This window comes from Trichosurus vulpecula, chromosome 1 (assembly GCF_011100635.1).
Source record: "Trichosurus vulpecula isolate mTriVul1 chromosome 1, mTriVul1.pri, whole genome shotgun sequence".
NCBI classification, from domain to species: Eukaryota; Metazoa; Chordata; class Mammalia; order Diprotodontia; family Phalangeridae; genus Trichosurus; species Trichosurus vulpecula.
In genome coordinates this window covers 227,157,818-227,180,553 of record NC_050573.1, presented here as the reverse complement: position 1 = coordinate 227,180,553, position 22,736 = coordinate 227,157,818, and positions in this window count along the sequence as shown.

The following is a 22,736-nucleotide window of genomic DNA, read 5'->3' as shown; positions in this document are numbered from 1 at the left end:
CACTGAGGATATACACACATATGTATATTGTTGTTTAGTCATTTTCAGTCCTGTCTGATTCTTTGTGACCCCTTGTTCAGATTTTCTTGGCAAAAATACTGGAGTGGTTTGCCATTTCCTTCTCCAGCTCATTTTACAGATGAGGAAACGGAGGCAAACAAGGTTAAGTGACTTGCCCAGGGTCAGACATCTAGTAAATATCTGAGACCAACTTTTAACTTAAGTTTTCCTGATTCTAGGCTTGGCATTCTATCCACTGTACCACTGATATGTACATACATAGGTATGTATGTAGATAGATCAGTCCTACCTCACTCAAATCAAAGTCAACTTCAAGTCATGTCATCATTTCCCTGTCATGGTCCTCTTCTTCGAGAATGAAGAGCAAACAGAATGTAGATACATAGATACATAGATAGACAGATATCTATCTATATATTTATATATATGTGTATATATATACACACATATTTTATGTATATATACATGTGTATATACACACTTCATACATGTTTTGATATTAGTTCCGTATGCCAGGGGAACATAACAAATTTGTTTTTTTTTTTCTGATATAATACTTCCTACCACTTCATAATCATTAGAGAGATATACCATCCTCAACTGAAAGCAGAATGAGGAATAGGTATTACTGGTGTGTATGACAAGTAACCTGGAAAACAACAGGTTTCTTCTCAAATACCTTCTCTTGACTACTTGACTACATTAAATCAAGTAAGGTCAGAAGATCACAGGACTTAGATCTGTAAGGGATCTGAGAGAGCATCTAGCTCAATCTCATCATTTTCCACATGAGGAAACTAAGGCCCAAAGGGCTGGAAGGACTTGTCCAAGAATGTGCAAGTAATAATTAGTAAAACCAGAATTAAAATTCAGTTCTGTGATCATCATCTTTGGCCACTTCTATATTAATGTTGATGATCCTCATAACACCTTATCCTCTCAGTCCATCAGTTCATCAAATTCATCTTCCAGTTCATCAAATCTCCCAGCTCTTGTGACCTCTATCTATAGTCTATGTCAGCCACCCATGTGGTGATCTCAACTTGCACCTTAATAGCATCCAGAATTGGTCCATCATCAATGCTTTCAACTCTGAAATGCTCACTCTCAGAAAACAATTTTTCATCTTTCTTACTGCTTTACTCTACTCCTAAACCTCTTCTTAAGCCTTGTAATCTCATGCAGTCTGTTTTGACTTCATAGTCCTCCTTCATGGCTTTAATCTTTATTCTTATATCTCTTCATGCATTTATTTAAAATGCATTTATTAAGTATCTTCGATGTACCAGGTACTGTGCTAGGCATGGGGAATACAAAGTTAAAGATGAAACAGTCCCTACCTCCAAGGACCTTAAATTCCATTGGGAAAAACAGCATGTATGCACAAAAAGTAGATAAAAAGGTGAATGAAAAATGATTTTGTGGGGTGGAGGAGAATGCTAGTTTCTAGATGGCTATTATTTAAGGAAGCTAGGAATTCTAAGAGATGGAAGGGATTAAGTATATTCCAGGCCTGGGGAAGAGTCTGTGAAAAGTCATAGATGATAGAGATGAAATATTTTGTTTACAAAACAATCAAAAGGCCAATCTTGTAGGAATCTAGACTCTGTAAAGAAAGCTTTTAGATTTACTAAGAAGTTTACATGTGTTATCTCATTTGTTCTGCACATAAATTCTATGAATTAAATCCTTCAGAGTTCCCTCAAACTCTGTCACCTCCACTATCCACCTTCTGTACTCCTACCTCTTAACCACTGATGGAGGAAATCATGAAAGTGTGAAAGTTGGTTCAACTATAAATTTATACAATCAAAGCTCAACTTTGCTTTCATTTCTTTAAGACAATTTTAAAAACCATATTAATACCTCCCTATTATATTCTTCATGTGGCTCTTCTTGAATTTCTTCTTTTCTCCAAAGCTTCCAACTTCCCCCTTACTTCCTCTTTCTCAGCTAATGCTCTTGCCTACTATACTATTAAAGTCAAGGCAGATCATTATGAATTCCCTTGTTTCCCCTCTCTTTCACCTCAAAACTCGTCTTCTAATCTACCCATTTTCCTCCATTTTCTCTGTTCTCAAAAAATTGTCCCCCCTCCTTGGAAAGGCAAATGGTACCGATTGTACTACATAGCCCAACCCTGCTGTTTGCCCCAGAATGTTGCTGCAACATTCTGTCTTTGTCTGAACCTTGCTTTAAGATATTCTGACATATGTTCACTTTGTGAGCATGAGCAAGTTATTTAACTACTTAATGCCCCCAGGCAATCTGTGGGATCATAAGTTATGGAGGAGTTATGATCTCCACTTGTAAAGAATATGTCCAAAGTGGGAGTTCCTTACATTAATAAAAGCAGAGGGCAGAGAAAAATGTGCAAGGCATTAAGGATACAAAGATGAAGAAATGAGTTATCTTATAAAGCTCAAAGAACTTTAAATCTTAGTAGAAGGTGATATAAATATTCAGGGTGTCCCTAAAATCTGGACACATAGGAAAAATGCATATTTTGAAATATTTGGAATATTAACAGACCTTATCCCCCTTGACTTCTTTTTCTGGGGTATGCTAAAGGAGAAGGTGTACTCAATGAAAATCACAGATGCAACATACTTGATTGAATGCATAAAGAGTGAATGTGCTAAAATTGATGGCAAAGTAGAGTTATTGCATCGAGTTCATATGAATCTTGCAAAAATGCATCAACCTTCGCATCACAAATGATGGAAATCATATTGAAGATGTTATTTGTTTATATTCCAATTAAATAAAATGTTGTTGAAAATTTCATTCATTTCATTTCATTTCTTGAAACTATGCATTTTTGCCTATATGTCCAGACTTTAGTAACACCCAGTAGAAATGAATATTATACAAATTAGAAAGAGAAAACTGTATTGTAGAGGTAAAAAAATCTAGTCATCTTCCCATTATGGAGAGTCAACTCTCTCTGAGGCTATAAAGGATGACTTTATTAATGAGGCAGCACCTAAGGAAAGCCTTCAATAAAAGAAAAGATTTGAATAGAAAGAGATGTGAAAGAGGTCTTTTCCAGAGATGGGGTACATTTAAAAAAAACCAAAGTGGGAGGGGACAAGACAACCAAAAATCAAAGATTTGGGGCTTAAAAGGAACCTTAGATTTCACCCATTGCAACTCCCTCATTTTACAAATAACTAAACTGAGGTCCAGAGAGGTTACATGATTAACACAAGACTATATAGGTAGTTAATAGAGATACATCATTTGAACCCTGATCATCTGACTACAAAATCCATTTCTTTTTCTATTGTACCATACTACCTCTACCAAAAAAAGAGTAATGAGGAAAATGGACGGTTAGTAGTCTAGATTCAGAATTTAGAATATTTCAGAATATAGCATGTGCAATGGAATATAGTAAGTAGTCAGGCACTGGTTGGAATTAGACAGTGGAAAGCCATGGGGAATAGGCCATTGTTCGTGTATATGTGTGTGTGTGTGTGTGTGTGTGTGTGTGTGTGTGTGAAATGTAATTTCAATATGCATAATATTGACATGGGACTCTATCCCTCAAGTAGTATAATCTCAGGCTTTATTTTTATTTTTTAATTAATCTTTCATTTTCTCCCTTTCTCCTACTCCTCAAAACTGGGTAGGGGGGAATCTTTTGTAACAAATATGCATAGACAAGCAAAACAAATTTCCATGTTGGCCATGTCAAAAAATGTTGAATTCTGCACCCTGAGTTTATCAGCTTTCTGCAAAGAGGTGGGGTTCACATATCAACATCCTCAACATCATCAATTCCCTGAAGTTGTCACTGGCCAATATACTTAACAGAGTGTTTTTTTTAATTATTCATCTTCACAAGGTTTCTGTTATTGTAAAAATGTTCCTGTTTCTGCTCATTTCATTCTGTATCCATTCACAAAATCTTCCTAGATTTCTTTGAGACCATCTTTTTAATCATTTTGGAACAATAATATTCAATTACACTGATAAATTTTTCAACCATTCCCCAATTGATGAAAATCCCAATAATATCCAATTCTTGGCCACTACAAAAAGAATTGTTATTAATATTTTGTATATAAGGGTTCTTTCCCTCTTTCTTAAATGTCTGTGGGATATAGACCTTTTCTGTTATCACTAGGACAAAACATGCAAACAAGTTAGTAATCTTTGGGGCATAGTTTCCAATTTCATTTAAGAATTACTGGATCCATTCACATCTCCACCAACCATCCCCCCCTCCACAACCTTTATCATATACCATTTTTGGTAAATGTGAGGAAGTACCTCAGAATTGCTTTAATTTGCATTTATCAATTCTTTTTGTGACTTAGTACTTTTTTATATGACTACACACCTGGATTTTATCATGTGGCAACTGCCTATTCTATCCTTTGATTATCAACTGGGGAGTGACTCTATGTCCTAAAATTTGAATCAGTTCTTAAAGTATGAAAATTTGAATCAAGTTTTTTTCATTTGACTTTAATCAATGAAACTTGCTACAGAGACCTTTTTTCTAGTTTCTTCTTTCCATTCTATCTCCATTGATTTTCACTGCAAAATAATTTTTTTTAAATTTTATTTAATCAAAATTGTTCACTTTATCTTCTGTGATCCATTCCATTTCTTATTTCATCAATAACTCTTCTTCTATTCATAAACATGAAAGCTAATTTTCTTTCATGCTCCTCTAATTTGTTTATGATACAATTTCTTATGTCTTAATCAAATATGCATTTGGGGCTTATTGTAGCATATGATATGAGGTATTGTTCCAAACTTAATTTCTGAGAGACTACTTTCTAATTTCCCCATTAGTTTTTGTCAAATACTGAGTCCTTACCCCAATAGCTGAGGTCTTTTGGTTCGTCCATCACTAGGTTACTAGATCTGTTTTGGTATGCTTTACTAATCAACCTCTATTTCTTAAGTAGTTACCAAATCATTTCCAGAACTGCTACTTTGTAGTATGGTTTAAGATCTGTTATTGCTAGACCCTCCTTCTTTCCCACTTTTTTCATTATTTCCCTTAAAATGCTTGACCTATTGTTCCTCCAGATGAGTTCTGTTATTTTTTTCTAGCTCTCTAAAATAATTCTTTAGAGTTTGATTCCTATAGCAATGAATAAGTAAATGTAAGCAGTATTGAAATTTGTATTATATTGTCTAGGCCTAACCATGTGCAATTAACAGTTTTCTAATTATTTAGGTCTGTCTTTATTTGGGTAAAGAATTTTGTTCGTAAAATACATAAAGAATTCATTCATACAATTTCTGAATGTGGTGTTTTAGGCAAACTCAAAGGTGTTTTATACATTCTATAGTTATTTTAAATGGAATTTCTCTTTCCATCTTTTCCTTGTAGGCTTTTTTTTTGTAATATATAGAAATTCTGATGGATTATGTGGTTTTAGTTTATGTCCTGCAACTTTGTTGAAGTAGAAAATTATTTCAGTTAATTTTAGTTGACTCTCTAGGACTCTCCAAATAAACCATGATATCTGCTAGAAAAAGTGATAATTTTGTTTCCTCTTTGCCTGTGCTCAATCATTCCATTTCTTTTTCTCACTTTGTTGCTATATATAGTTAGAATTTCTAGCACTACATACAATGGTATTGGTAACAATGAAAACCATTGCTTTAACCATCATATTATGATAAACATTCTTACTTGTAATTGTGACTTTTGGTTATAGATAGATACTACTTACCATACTAAAGAAAGGTCCATTTATTTCAGTTGTCAAGGGGATGTGTGTGTGCATGCATGCATGTGTGTATGTGTCCCTGAATTCCTAGTATAAATCCAGTCTATTTGTGGTGTTTGATCTTTTGTGTTTCTATAGCCACTTTGCTAATGTTACATTTAAATTTTTCCATCAATGGTAAATATGGATATTGATCTATAGTTTTCTTTAATCTGTTAATACTCTTCTTTCTTTGTTTTCGACTTAAGTTGCATTAATACAAGTGTCATGTTCAGATTGAGAGAGTGTATAGCCCTACTTTGCTCCTCCCTGGTGAGATGATTGCAAAGTACCGAGGACAGGGTGGGGAACCTACCACTTCAAGGCCACATATTTCCCACTTCTACCTAGGATACTGCTTTCAGTTCTATGCCTTCACATTATTAGCAAGCACAAGATCATGCAAAGGCCACCAAGATGATGAAGGCACTCAAAATTGTGGCACATGAGGTTGAAGAAACTCCTCCTGACATTTAAGTCTAGCCCTTGACTCTTTTCTATAACCACATAAATGTTGGGTGTCCCCAATGGCTCTTTCCTAGGTCCCCTACCTTTTTCTCTCTGTACTCTCACAATTTGCAATCTCATCAGCTCCCATCACGGAAGAAAAAGGTAATAAGCATTTATTAAACACCTACTATGTGCCAGATACTGTACTAAGTGCTTACAAATATTATCTCATTTCAATCATAAGATCATATTACCTCTTGACATATTAATTCTGGATCAATTTATCATACCCAACTCTCTTCTAAATTTCTGTCCTACATCACTAATGGCCTATTGGTTATTTACAACTGGAAATCTCATTGGCATCTCAAACTCCACACCTAAAATAGAACTTATTTTTTCCCCAAAACTCACTTCTCTTATATACTTTCTTATTCCTGTCCTGGACACCAGGTAGGTAAACAGGTTCACAATCTTAATGTCATACTTAATTACTATCTCTCTGTCTCTCTCTGTATATGTCTCTGTCTCTTTGTGTCTATCTCTGTGTCCCTGTCTCCCTTTCTCTCTCTCTCTCTCTGTCTGTCTGTCTATATATATTATATACATATATAGATATAGATAGATAGACATAGATATATTCAAGCAGTTGCCAAATCTTGAAATTTGGCATCTCTCATATATGCTCCTTTCTCTCCACTTACATAGTCACTGCCCTAGTTTCAGGCCTTATTTTCTCTCACCTGGATTTTTCAATTAGCCTCCTACTTGGACCTTTTGTCTCAACACTTCAATCCATCCTTCATGCTCCTGCCAAGGTAATTTTCCTGAAATACAGGTCTGACCATGTCATCCTTTCCTCAATAAACTGAGAGTTCAGTTATGTTTTGGGGACCTAACGTGAGTAGAAGGTGGAGAGTGTTACATGTATGTTATCTGAAATAATTTACATGTATATTCCTCTACATATAATAACTTTGTTGAATGCCTGGCTGAACAAAATATTCTTTACTTTTTAAAAGACTGGTATTTGGTTGTTTAATTCAATGACCTTTGATGAAGGAGGTGGCAGAGAACAGTAAAGAGAGCAGTATCTCTGGATTCAGAAGATGCAAGTTTAAATCCTGCCTCTGATGTTTGCTCCCTGTGTGATATGGTTAAGTCAATCAATCTCCCTGGGACTCAGCTTCCTCATCTTCAACATGAGGTGGATGAACTATGGGACATTTGAGAACTCTTCTGACCCTAGATCTATGATCTATAAAATGTTTCTAGAAGTATAGCTTTTAAAAATCACCACTGTCCACTAAGAAATATAACTCTAGAGAAAGAGCAACTACCTTGGAAGCTGGACTACAGTCAGTCAGTCAGAAATCTGGTCATTTCAACTAGTTGGAAATATGAAGCCACATCAATTTTTCCAAGAGCTTTTCCAAGGGGAAAAAACAAAATGAAAAAGCTTAACCTGGTTCAAATCAATTGTTTCTTTCCAATTTATAGAAGGCTACACTCACACATTGTGAATTTGGAGAAAACACTTCCAAGAAAGAAGGTTGGATTTTTAAACCTCTTCTCTTGGTCTTACTTCCAAGGCAGCTGCCAACTTATAAACTTCCATTGTTCAAAGGGACTCCAAAAAGATGCTTTAATTAAAAACTGATCTTTCTCTTTTTTATTTATATAGGCCTGAATCACACAATATTTAATTCAAACAAGTGACTGTATGAAGTGTTTACAATCCCAACCCAAAGAAGAGGCCAAGTCCTCCTCCTCCCCTCTTTTTCCTTCTCCCCCTATAAACAAATGCCCATTTAGTCTGGGGGGACAAAAACTTGAGAATCTCTTCATTTTTTCCCACTTTCCTCCTGGTTCCCACTGATCAAGCCAAACTTTCATCTTTCTCCTGTTTGCTTTAGCTTCTCGAAACTGACACTGAAAAGTGAAGAAGCTGAAAGATTTTAAAAGCTGCTACCCAAAGGAGGGAGAGCTGCCCAAAGGATGCTTTAATACTCCTTTACATTTAGGAAGAAAATCATTCACAAACAACCATCACTTAACCTCCAAAATTGTCACTAAATTCCTATAAATGAGCATTGCTAAGATGCAAAAGAGAAACAAAACATATTGACTCAGGCATTTTTCAAGCCTGCTCTCCTAACCAGTTTTATCAGTCTCTGATACAGATACATTTTCATTAAAAACTGTTTATAACATTCTGTTATTTGAGACATAGATTTGTTATTATCTTCCCTTTCCCTCTTCCCACCCCTGGCCAAGTAGTACTCTTAAATCAGCATGTTAAATGATCTACTCCTATGAATTTAGATAGTAGAACTGGATTTACTAATGTTTACTCAGTTTTTATCCAGCTAAGGTTATGTTTGGGGAGAAGCCAACTGGGGATGAAATTTTCTGATGATGAGTTGGAAATTCCAAGTAACTAAAGTTCAAGAAGTTCAGACTCTCAGATTAAAAGGGATGATAGAGGACATTTCCATTCTGGTTGGCAATCCAACGAGCTGCAGCATCCTGTCTCTCAGCATTTGAAGTGCTCCCCAACCCCCCAGCTCTGGAGAGCTAGTCCACTGTGTACTCCTGTGTCTTCACATGCCCACACTGCTAATAATAATGATTTTCATTTACATTTTTGGGCTCTTAGAAGAGCTTTCATGCCAATTTAATTCACATCATTACAGTTGATAAACTTATATAATGAGAAGCCAGCAAAGAGTAAGCCATCAAGAGACCAGAGGATGGAGAATTGGGCTGAAAAGGTACAGGAACGAGACTAGCATGGAGTGACCTGAGTCTGACTTCCAGTGCCATGTTAAGAGATACATATTGTAGTCAAAAAACTCTTACCATCTGCTAGAACCACACAGACCCACCAGAGCCTGAGCAAAGTCACTAGAAAAGTACACTAAAACAATCTGGAGATGTGTGATTATATGCATTTAGGGATTTCACTAAGTGATTCAACTCTTGTGCTTTCTAGAACTGAACCAAACCAATAGAAAAGGAAAGAAGACTCACCAGGAGACAGAGAAGCACAGAAAGGTCAAGTAATGACTAATGCCACACACTTAGCATAAAACAAACTTGGAACTTGAACTCAGGTCTCCTGACTTCCAGCCATGTGTGATGCCACTCTGAGATAGTGCCACTGAGTTCTGCCTCATTTAGAATCATTACATTTTAGAGATGGAAGAGACCTTATAGAATTTCTATCATGGCAAGTGGAATGTGTTCTATAGTATCCAGAAACAGAGAAAAAAGACAGGGTCATACAGTATAGCATAATGTAGTATATTGTAGTATATTATAGTATGGTTTGATATAGCGTAACATAACATAACATAATAAATATTTCTGTACAAAGAGAGCAATGAGCTTTAACACTAAAGGCTGCAAACACAGATAAATGTTTTCACAATATGAAAGAAGAGTCAATTCAAATTGATAAAAACCCATCAAAGTCAGAGTGGAATAGAGTATATTAGCCTTTGGTTCAAGTACCACTTGTGATACAAAATAGAGCACTGGGGGCAACTATGTTCACTGGACTTGACCCAGATAAACATTCAGCAAAGAGAAGTGACATGGAGTGATCAGACTGAAAGAAAAGCAGGAAATAACAGAATTGTAATAAGCCATTGAGCAGAGAGTATTTAGGAAGAGACATATCTAGGAAGAGAAAATCATCATCATCATCAAGAAAAATATGAATGAAAAAGAAACCATTAGATTTGGCGATTGGCAATTGAGAAATGACTGGTAACTTTGATAGCCCGGTTTCAGTTGAATGATGCATTGGGAAGCTAGATTTCAGAGGGTTTATAAAGAAATAAGAGGAAGTGGAGGTACCAGTTGTAGACAGCTTCCTCAAGGAGTTTAGCTACAAAAGGTACAGAGAAAAAAGAGGGCAGGATGAAAATGAAGAATGGAGAATAATCTTTTTAGTTTGTCTGGAATTTAGAATATGTGGTAGGGAGCATACGTAACTTAGAGGCTTGTGAAGGCCTTGGTTTACCCCCTTCTTTATGCACTAACTAAAGAATCCTCCCCTTCCAAAAAACAATCGTAATTAGAGTAGGAAAGAAGATTTACAAGAAAACATGGATTCCGTCTTCACTTCCAGGTTTGTGGTTTGCATCCCTAAGTGCTTGTAGCTCTGTACCAATACTGGCAAATTCTCAGGGTTCTACATCATTAATCCCAAAGAGCCTGATTATCACTTAGATTTCCAAAAAAAAGACTGATGAGGTGTGAAACATGAACTTTTTCCATTTTTAAAAATTATTATCTATATATTTAATATTTTGAGTTTTCAGCATTGATTTCCACAAGAGTTTGAATTAAAATTTTCTCCCCATTTCTAAGCTCCCCCTCACTCGAAGACAGCATATATTCTGGTTGCCCCATTCCCCAATCAGCCTTCCCTTCTGTCACCCCACTCCCCCCATCCTCTTTTCCCTTACTTCTTGTAGGATAAGATAGATTTCTATGTCCCATTGCCTGTATATCTTATTTCTTAGTTGCATGTAAAAAACCATTTTGAACATCTGCTTTTAAAACTCTGAGTTCCAAATTCTCTCCCCTCTTCCCTCCCCACACACCCTAAGAAGGCAAGAAATTCAACATAGGTCACACATGTATCAATATGCAAAACAGTTCCACAATAATCATGTTATGAAAGACTAACTATATTTTGCTCCTTCCTATCCTATCCCCCTTTGTTCAATTTTCTCCCTTGACCCTGTCCCTTTTCAAAAGTGTTTGCTTTTAATTACCTCCTCCCCCATCTGCCCTCCCTTCTATCATTCCGACTGTTTTATCTCCTTCCTCCTTCTTTCCTGTGGGGTAAGATACCCAATTGAATATGTATGTTATTCCCTCCTCAGGTCAAATCTGATGACAGCAAGATTCATTCATCCCCCCTCACCTGCCACCTCTTCCCTTCCAACAAACTACTTTTTCTTACCAATTTTATGCGAGATAATTTACCCCATTCTATCTCTCCCTTCTCCCTCTCTCAATATATTCCTCTCTCATCCCTTAATTTGATTTTACTTTTTTAGATATCATCCTTTCATATTCAACTCACCCTGTGCCCTCTGTCTATATATATATATATGTATGTATATATATATGTGTGTGTGTGTGTGTGTGTGTGTGTGTGTGTGTGTGTGTGTGTGTGTATGTATGTATATTCACTTCAGCTACCCTAATACTGAGGTCTCATGAATCATACACATCATCTTTTCATGTAGGAATGTAAACAAAACAGTTCAACTTTAGTTAGTCCCTTATGATTTCCCTTTCTTGTTTACCTTCTCATGCTTCTCTTGATTCTTGTATTTGAAAGTCAGCTCTGGTCTTTTCACTGAGAAAGCTTGAAAGTCCTCTATTTTATTGAAAATCCATACTTTGCCTTGGAGCATGTTACTCAGTTTTGCTGGGTATGTGATTCTTGGTTTTAATCCTAGTTCCATTGACCTCTGGAATATCCTATTCCAATCCCTTGGATCCCTTAATGTAGAAGCTGCTAGATCTTGGGTTATTCTGATTGGGTTTCCACAATACTCAAATTGTTTCTTTCTGGCTGCTTGCAGTATTTTCTCATTGACCTGGGAACTCTGAAATTTGGCAACAGTATTCCTAGGAGTTTTCTTTTTGGGATGTTTTGCAGGAGGTGATTGGTGGATTCTTTCAATTTCTATTTTATCCTCTGGCTCTAGAATATCAGGGCAGTTTTCCTTGATAATTTTTGAAAGATGATATCTAGGCATTTTTTAATCATGGCTCTCAGGTAGTCCAATAATTTTTAAATTATCCTCTCCTGGATCTATTCTCCAGGTCAGTGGTTTTACCAATGAGATATTTCACATTGTCTTCCATTTTTTCATTCCTTTAGATCCGTTTTATACTATATTGATTTCTCATGAAGTCACTAGCTTCCACTTGCTCCAATCTAATTTTTAAGGTAGTATTTTCTTCTGTGGTCTTTTGGACCTCCTTTTCCATTTGGCTAATTCTGCCTTTCAAGGCATTCTTCTTCTCATTGGTTTTTGGAGCTCTTTTGCCATTTGAGTTAGTCAATTTTTTAAGGTGTTATTTTCTTCAATATTTTTTTGAGTCTCCTTTAGCAAGTCATTGACTTGTTTTTCATGGTTTTCTCGTGTCCCTCTCATTTCTCTTCCCAATTTTTCCTCTACTTCTCCAACTTGCTTTTCCAAATCCTTTCTGAGCACTTTCATGGCCTGAGACCAGTTCACGTTTTTCTCAGAGGCTTTTGATGTAGGCTCTTTGACTTTGTTGACTTCTTCTGGCTGTATGTTTTGGTCTTCTTTGTCACCAAAGAAAGATTCCAAAGTCTGAGTCTGAATCTGAGTCCATTTTCACTGCCTGTTCATGTTCCCAGCCAACTACTTGACCCTTGAGCTTTTCATTGGGGTATGACTGCATGTAGAGTACTGAGTACTTTGTCCCAAGCTTGAGGGGCTGTGCTGTTGTTTTCAGAGCTATTTCTACACAGCAAGCTCTGCCACACAAGCACTCCTCCTCTGCCTAGAACTACCAACACGGACCATGACTCAGATCTAAGCAGGCTCTGAACTCCTGCTCTGATCCACCACTTAATTCCTCCCACCAGGTGGGCCTGGGGCCAGAAGTAACTGCAGCAGTAGCTCTGTAAGCAGCCTCAGAGCTGCCCCACCTCCACTGTCCCTGGGGTGGTGGCCAACTGTGAACTCCTTTCACTCAACCCCCGCAGTTTGTCCCAATAACCTTCTCTGTTGTCTTTTGTGTTTGTGGGTTGAGAAGTCTGGTAACTGCCACAGCTCATTGATTCAGGGTGCTACAGCCTGTTCCGCTCGCTCCCAGTCTGGTTGGTCCAGGCACAGCCCATGCTGGGCTCTGCTACACTCCACTCCCAGCAAAACACAATAGACCTTACCCAGAGACCATCCAGGCTGTCCTGGGCTGGAGCCCTGCTTCCCTCTGCTATTTCATGGGTTCTGCAGTTCTAGAATTTTTCAGAGGCCTTTTTTAGGTGTTTGGAGGGTCCTGGGGGAGAGCTTTAGGCAAGTCCCTGCTTTCCAGCCGCCATCTCGAGTCTGCCCCAACTTTTACCATTTTTAAGGCTCAGGTTTTCTGTCAGCTACTAACGGTATGCTTGATGTCCAGGAATATGAGACATCCACACAAATGCTTCTTTCAATTAGAAAAAAAGGACTTGTGTGACCAGAGGGGAAGTTGATGTGGATTTGGAACCTTCCTCTACTATGCCTGAATATTTCCCTCCAAAGCTTAGGTTTTTGTTGTTTTTGTTGTTTTGTTTCAGAGTTCTACAATCAAAAGTCATTCAAGGCCTCTTCAAGTATGCTCCTGAGGACATTCTGAATGCTATTTTCTGGGGTAAAAAGATCTAAAAATATAATTGGCAGCTCTGAAATTGGGGTTTTAAAGTCCCTTGATATGTATTTATTAAATGTATCCAAGTTTTTAAAAAAGATACTCTGTTTCATTAGCATTGGTAAAGGTGAAAAGTATCTATAATGTTCTCCTTGTCTAAAAAAACTATCTTATTAATGCTTGTAACATCTGTTAAAAGTAGTTGCTTGGCTTGTGAAGGAATTATTAATTCTCCTTTGTTTCTTCTGCTTATTTTTCAAAATTTCCTCTGAAGTTGCTTATCTACCAGGAACCATAATTAAACTGATTTTTGGTAAATATAACATAATTCTTTAAGTTTTGGAAGGGAGGGAATTGAGAATGAGATGGAGGAAGGGAAACTGGCAGGTATATGACAAGAAAACACTGGAGAGAAGCTTCTGGGTTGATGTAACGGTAATCAGGACAGGATTTTTTTGCCAGTTCTTCTCTTAAGTGCCTTTTATGAGTCTGGCCTTTGTTTGACTGGGCAGGTTAAGTGGAATCTTTTTGCCCTGGAGTGTTTCTCAGCATTAAGACAGGAGTCATTGATTGGAAACCATGTATACGGGGGTACTACTGATTAACTTTCCCATACCCTAAATGGTGAGCCTGGAGCCCTCAGGGTCCTGAACAGGGTATATGTACTGGAAGGTTAGCGTTTGACTTTTGGGGGTACGCTCATTGAAAGAGTGAGCAGACTCTAGGCAAGCCATTGAAAAAGCCCCCCACCACTGCTTTGATAACCCAGACAAATGATGATGATGATGATGCTTCTCTGGTAACTATGTATTACAATGGATAGACTGGTTTGTGTTATTGGATCTGTTTATATAATGTATGTGATTTGTAATTTCTGTTTGTATTTGCCCTGAAGTTCAGGAGGCTGATCTTTTCCCCCTGAACTAAGTGAATGATATATGTATTTTTAATTAAACTGAGATTGTTAACCCCTTAAAGTTGCTTTCCTTAAAAAATCAGACCAAAGAACTTGTGTTGGCAGCCCTTCTGTGTGCTCTTGTTGTTGGTCTTACACAGCCACAGTATCTGCTAGCAACATAGTTGTTAGAGTTGATAAACTTATATAATGAGGAGCCAGCAAAGAGTAAGCCATCAAGAGATCAGAGGATAGAGAACTGGGCTTAAAGAATACGGGAATGAGACTAGCATGCAGTGACCTGAGTCTGACTGCCAGTGCCATGTCAAGAGATACATATTGTAGTCAAAAAAACTCTTATCATCTGCTAGAACCACACAGACCCACCAGAGCCTGAGGAAAGTCACCAGAAAAGTATTTGCATTTAGGGATTTAACTAAGTGATTCAACTCTTGTGTTTTCTAGAACTGAACCAAACCAATAGAAAAGGAAAAAAGACTCACCAGGAGTGACTTTCCCAGTTATTTTGCTAAGCCCTTAGATATGAATCCGTTCTGGGTTCATTATTCCTTAAATTAAACTATTCTCTGGCTATTGTCATTGTTAACTTTGTGCTCACAAGAGAGTTGAGGACCCTTTGAGAAATAAGAGCCTGATTCCAATGCGCCTAGGAAAGTTCCTCTGTGTGAGGACAAGTTATCAAAAATTATTATCATTGAAAAGATTGAACCTGGTCCAGTGTGTCAGATAGATTTTAATACATACGTTTTAGAATATCCTTAATATATTCTTAATGATACCACTACTAGATACATATCTCACAGAGATCAAAGTAATAAAGGAAAAGTCTTATGTCAAAAATTTTAATAGTAGCAATTTTTGTAGCAGCCAATAGGACATCAATTTACTTTATTTGAGGATGACTGGATCAGTTGTGATATTTGGATATAGTGATATACTATTTTACTTAACAAATGACAAACAAATACTTTATAAAAACATAAGAAGATTTTAATGAACTGACACATATCAAAGTAAACAGAACTAGAAGAATTATTTATATAGTGACCACAAGGTAAAAGGAAACAACACAAAAATACAGCAGAATTCTGAGCCACTTCACCTCCCTTAGACTAAGAGTACAACTTTAAACTAAGGTGGCTGGAATAAATGACATCTGAAGTCTCTTCCAGTTATAAATATATGATCTTATGTTTATTGAAATGATCAATCTTGATTTCAGTGCCTAAGGGTAAAGTATGGTTCATGAAATGGGACATAAGTTTTTAGACTTAGATAACATTTTATTTTTTTTTGTTTTACTGCTCTCCTTTATTACAAAATAGATAGCATTAGGGAAAGTAGAGCTGCCTGAGAAGTTGCTGTAATGCTTTTAAAATGTTTAGTGCTTTAATAAAGAAAAGGGGAAAAAAGAATTTACCATCTGGCATATTCTGCTGATGGCCAATGGAGAAATTACTTGTAATAAAAAGCCAAGAAACTTAGAAGTCACCAGGTATGAAAGGAAATGTTTGTGACCCCTGCTACTGAGGAAGCAAATATTGGTGTATCCCTTGAGCTCAGAAGTTCTGAGCCTCAGTAGGGCTAAAGCCATAGGTGTTTACATTAAGATTGCATACTGAGAAGAGAGGGCCACCAGGCTTTCTGAAGAATGAACTGACCTAGGCAAAAACAAAGCAAGTTAAGCTTATGAGCTCATAAGCAGGGGGATCTGGCCCATGAATAATCACTGTATTTGTAGCCTGTACAAGATGAGGAAACCCACTATAAACAATAACAAAACAATAACAAAACCCAGAACAAACAAAAACAAAACATTAAAATCCCCAGTACAAACTATAACAAAAGAACAAAACAAAACAAACCCAATATAAACAATAACAAAACAAAATATCAGGCCTTCTTTGCCACATCATCTATTTTTAATGACACATGTTTAATATCATGATTATTTCTGAATATGCCCCATTCCCCTTCTCTACGTATCAAATCATCCCTGTAACAAAACTTTAAAAAAAGAAAAAAAATAAGTAAAATAAGTCAACAATCATTTCCAATAGTATATGCACAAAAGGAAAGGTGATGCATTCTCACATCTATACTTTGGTGCCAAATTTGGTCATTATAATTTCAAAATAAAAAGTACATTGTTCCTTACAAATGTTTGTCTTATAGAGCAGTTTAGTGAAGGAAAAATTATTTATCTGTGAAAACAAGGATTTATGTGTGATTAAAGCATGTGAAATATTGCTGCTGTTTTAGATGGCCATTTTGATAACTAAAAGGATAGGAAAAGAAGTTTATTTTAATAAAAACTCTTAGTGTATATATATATATATATATGGTAAGACATTGTTCAGATTGTATTTGAGCAGTTTTAGACAGAAAATCAACTATGATGTTGATATAAATGTGTATCTTACCTTGTGGAAAATGTGTCTCACTTGTTTGTGAATAGTTTGAATTTTAAAGTTGTAGAGAAATATGTATTAATGATATTTTATTTATTAAAAACTGGAGAAATGTAAATAGAAAGAAACATAGTTTGATTATGTTCCATAGTGTCTTTATATCCCACTCAAATGGCTAGAATGGTTAATAGGGAAATCTACTTCCTCTCAAAAGAATCATCCCTAGGACCCTAAGACAGCTTGAGGGTAACTATGTAGTAATGCTCTATCTCTGAGTGAGAGCAAGTTGTAATGAGCAAGCCAATCCAGAGAGTTGTAGGTTTATAGACACCTAGGTGAGAGGTTTGGGGCCCAAATGCAATGTGATGGCTATTGGATACTACCAGTGGGGTTTTTTTGCCCTTTTTATTTTCTTTACTGTCATTTTGCATCTTGTTTCTCTGACAACTGAACATCATTTTGCACAGTTTCCTATCTTTCTATATCCAGAATTATTCCATTATGTTCACGTACTCCAGTTTGTTAAGCCATTTCCCAGTCAATGTAACCCACCTATCTTGAAAACTGTACACAAAACAGAGATAATACTATGAAAGCAAAGAAAATATTCCTTATCTCTCAGTTTTCTAGGAAATTTAATTTTTAAAATCATAGTTATGCAATCAACTTGCTTGGACTAAGATCTCTGGGAGTCTGAAAAAAGTATGGTTTCATATCACAAGTCAGATCCCTCATATAAAGAAAGCAAGGATTAAGGGGGAAGAAAAAAGGCCAGAAGTCAAAAGCTTCCCTTCAAAAGGTCCAGACTTCCTAAGTCCTTGGTAAATCCAATTTATGCTTTGGGAATTGACTCTATTATGGGAAATTACTGCTCCCAATGCCTTGCAGGAAGACACTAATAATTAACTCAACCACAAGCAAATTCCTATAAGAATTCCCTTTTATGACTATGAAGTATCAGCCAAATAAATATAGCAAAATAAAATCACAGAGGTATTTGACTTCCCATGAATCTATCCCTGTTCCTTCCCCATTTTTCCATTCAGATTAATTAAAGTCTGCCCACTACTCCTAGAAAAGTAGGGGCAACATCTGCAATTAAGCATTATCACAGTTGATAATCATGAAGACTCTCAGCTATCTTGAAGCTGGAGAGAATAATAGAGAATCTGTGAGGATTGGAAGAAAGGGTATAGGGAAGTGCTTTGGGAATGTTCTGTAATGTGACAGTATAGGTTTCCAGATAATTTAGTGTAGAAGGAAACATGCTGGCTTTGGAGTCAGGAGATCTGAGTTCAAATCTAAGCTATTATATTTAACAGCTATGTAAGCATATGAAAATCACCAAATCTCTTTGAATATCAATTTCATCATCAGTAAAGTGGAGGTGATACTAATATTAGCATTTCCTGTCTCACAGATTATTATGAGGAAAGGGCTTTGTAAAGTACTATAGGCATGTGAATTACCATGTTTGTTATTATGCAATATTTGTCAGGTTCTGGTATTAATATTCAATCTCTTTTTGACTCTTTGATTTATTTCTTATGGGAGAAAAGTAGATACAGGGACCGTTAGGCTGACATATTCTTAATTTAAAAAATGAATTTTTTCAAATGACTTTTCCTCTGAGAGTTCGCAAAGTTTAATCGTGGTATGCAGACAATTTTATTAAGAATGTCCTTATATTTTTACCATTTTTCTTGACTTGTCATCTATATGTTTGGGACTTGTGAGTTGTGATCAAGAAGAAAGACATGCCTTGTCACAGTTTCTTATACTGGAGGCAATGGGGTTTATTATTCCCATATCAGTGATCTCCTTTCTCCTAATTCATCATCATATTTCCATATACTACACCTCCTAAAGTCACCCTTATCTACAATTAAATATCTCTTGGACTTTTCCCCTTGTCTTTAACAGCTTTATCCCAGTCTCTTGGAAAAAGAAGAGAGGGAATTCTGGAGGATTAGCTGCTGTCCTCATCTCCTACTCCATTTTATAATGGAAAGAACAATGAACACTTTGTTCGAGTCAAAACACTTGGGTTTGAAACTTGATTCTACCTCTCTCTGAGGTTCCATTCACCTAGGCATCATTTCCCAACTATACAGGCATGCAAACATACATATCTATCTATCTATCCATATATATATGTGTGTGTGTGTGTATATATATGTGTGTGTGTATATATACATATATACACACACATATATATGTGTATATATGTGTATATATATACACATGCATATATGCATATATCCATACATACATCATAGATACCTATGTACATACATACCTATGTATCTATGATGTATGTATGAATATATGCATATATGCATGTATATACATATATGTATGTATATGTATATATGAATATATGCATATATGCATGTATATACATATATGTATGTATATATGTATGAATATATGCATATATGCATGTATATACATATATGTATGTATGTATATGTATATATATGTATCTATGATGTATGTATGAATATATGCATATATGCATGTATATACATATATACATGCATATATGCATATATTCATACATACATCATAGATACATAGGTATGTATAAACATCTACATATATGTACACATACATTATATACCCATGCATAGATATTTATGCACACATGTATATATATATATATATATATATACACAATGCAATGTTCAGCGTACATATACATTCATATATACATGCATGCATACATACATACATACACATATATATTTATATAGCCACTCACAGTTCTTTGCAACAGTGTTGTGCAATACATAGTGTAAGTTGCTATTTAAATGATGGTAAAGTGGCTTACCTCCAGTTACACAGCTAGTAAAAGACAGAGAAAGACCTTACACTTAGGTCTTCTGATGATAAGGCTGGGGTTCTTTTTGTTCCACTACTTGTCTCATACCTTTTCTCTCTGAGAAGACTGCTTTTAGGATATCATGAAATGGTGCATATGAATGTTTTTAGTAAATTGCTAAGCACTATGCCCAGCTGATTCAACTCTTTGGCAAAATTCTAAAGAGGATCAGAATGAGAAGGTATAAGAAACTAATTAAAGCTCAAGAGAGACAGTGGAAGTACAGGAGTGGCACAAGGATCATTCCAAACCTTCAGGGTATCATAGGAGACAAATTTAAAATGACAAAGCATTCCTGGGGCTGGAGTATTTAAGACAAACTGAAAAGGACCCACTATGGTAAGAGTAAGCAAGCAACCAAGGACTCATGTTGAGGTTTTAGGGAGGTGAGTTTCCAAAGGAATGGCAACATTATCAACAGTTATAATTAAAAATTATAATTAATCTAATTTTTAAAATTTAATTTAAATTTTATAGCATAAAATTTTATGTCAAAATTATAATAAAAATTAAAATATAAGCAAGGTTTCTTTTTAATTTTATGGAGAAACAGATGTTTAAATTCTATTTACTTACAGGGGTTTACATTTTCATTCCGTACCTCAGATAAGAAATTTCAAAATGAGCTCCTTTGCCTGTTAATAAATGAAAAACATGAAGAATCCTACTGAAGAGGGCCTCTTCTCTTCCCCATACTCTTAAAATTTTAGGATTTGTTCAACAATATCCTCACTTACCACCATTCATGATGCCTTTTCATTCCTTGAATACATAGCATCAACACTGATATTCCTGAGAGTGGAAATGAGCATAGGATCAAAGATTTAAATCTAGAAGGAAGATGTAAACAGGCCAGTGAGTCCAGACCCCATCCCCCCATTTTAGAGAGGCTCAGAGTATTTAAATGAGGGGCTCAGCATCACAATGCTAATAAATCCCCAGGTCATCCTGTCTCCAATTAGAGCAACTTACCCCTTATACCATTTTACCTCTCAAGGATACTGTCTTCTCTGAATTTGTGACTACACCACTATCTCTTCTGTTCTTATGAAGCTTCATGGAATACAAAGTTCTCATGCCACCATGCTCTTGTTCAAAATAAGCTACAGAATAAAGAGTACCTCTCTGGGCAAAATTTCTAGCAAAATTACAAGGCCAACAATCATAGAATTATGAATTTACATAGAAGAGATGGAACTTAGGACCCAAGCCCATTTGGATAAGCTAGCCCAATTACCTCATTTTATAGATGAGGAGATTGAAGCCCAGAGAGGTCGTGACTTAATCTAAGGTCACATAGACAGGAAAAGAGAGAACTGGGATTTGAACTAAGGTCTTTCAGCTCCAAATCCAGTGCTTACTCCACTGTGCTCACAGAGACCAGGACTAAACTAGGCCCAGGGACTAGCTTACAGATTCTTTGATTTGAGTGCCAGTGACATCACTGTGACCTAGAGCCAAGCCTAATTCTCATTCTTAGACTCCTTTAATATTTGGAGATAGCGTCCTCCTTAAGCCTTCAAAAGACTGAGCCATGATTGCTGAAAGGAGTAGGAGGCTCTATTTGAATGAGCTTTTGGTTCTTGATTCAAGGGCCTATCTTGGAGGAGATGCTGTCTGAATTCCTTGGACTTTATCCAGTTTCCAGGGAAATCAGACAGCACCATCCCCGGAGACATAACTGTGGAATTTACTGAGCTTTGTCAGTCACCTACTCTTTCCCCAACAAGATTAAATTGGCAGTTTGATGTGGGGGGAAGGAAACAAAGTGAGGATGATGTCAGCAATTATGTTTGAGAAAACACACTGAGCTAAGCAAGAATGTGGCCCAATTTGATTATTTGTGGACTTTACAGTCATCCATTTCCCTGACTGTGTTTCTGTATTTCTCATCGGCAGAAGATTGTAATCTGAGAAGGGATAAGGAAAAGTAGCCCCCTAGTTCTGATCTGCACGAGTAGAGTGGGATGAGAGTTATCCTACAGTAGGGTTTGCCTCACATGCTTTCTTCCCCTGTAATTGGACCTCATTCTGTCTCTTTTGCTTCTCCTTCAATGAATCAGAATCACTTAAAAACAGATTTTTTTTTTCTAATTGCACCTCACTAACCTTCTCAGGACTCACTTCTAAGGTTATTTTTGGAGAACATTTAATATGGAATGAGGACTCGTCCTCATCACTGGAGAATACCAGTGAAGGCCAGACAACCACTTGTCCGGATTTTTATCAGGGAAATACCATCTAGATCAGAGGTTCCCAAACTTAATTAGCCTACTGCCCCCTTTTCAAAAAAAATTACTAAGTGCCCCCCTGGAAATCTATTTTCTTTAATCCTTTAATTTTTTTAAAATTTGCATAATTTCAAAAACTACAAAATATTTTCTAAAAACAATGACATCTTAAATTTAATAACTTTGTGAATTTGTGGGATTTTTCTGCAGTGAAATTTTGATGATGCAATATTATGTCATGTAACCTTACAGTATTATATTGTAAACAAGACATTAATGCACATATTCCTGTGGAATTCATGCTGGACTTCCTAACAATGCATGACATGCTCGCTTGTTAATACCTGTTGGTGGACTTGGCAACCGATCAGTCATGTTATAACTGATTATAACTGATTATAAGAATTATAATTTGCATTTTGTGTGTTTATTTGGAAAATAGTGTAATCACTGTGACTTTAACTCTGTCACACAACAGATGAAACATGTACAAATGGTTTTTCAAAATTTTCTTCTTTCCTTATCCTTCAACTGCCCCTTTATTTTTATTCAATACCCCCAATTGCACCCAAGGCTACTAGTGCCCCTGGATCAATCCAGCACCCCCTCCAGGGAATGTTATCATCCACTTTGGTAACCTATGATCAATCAAGACGATGATACTGTTAG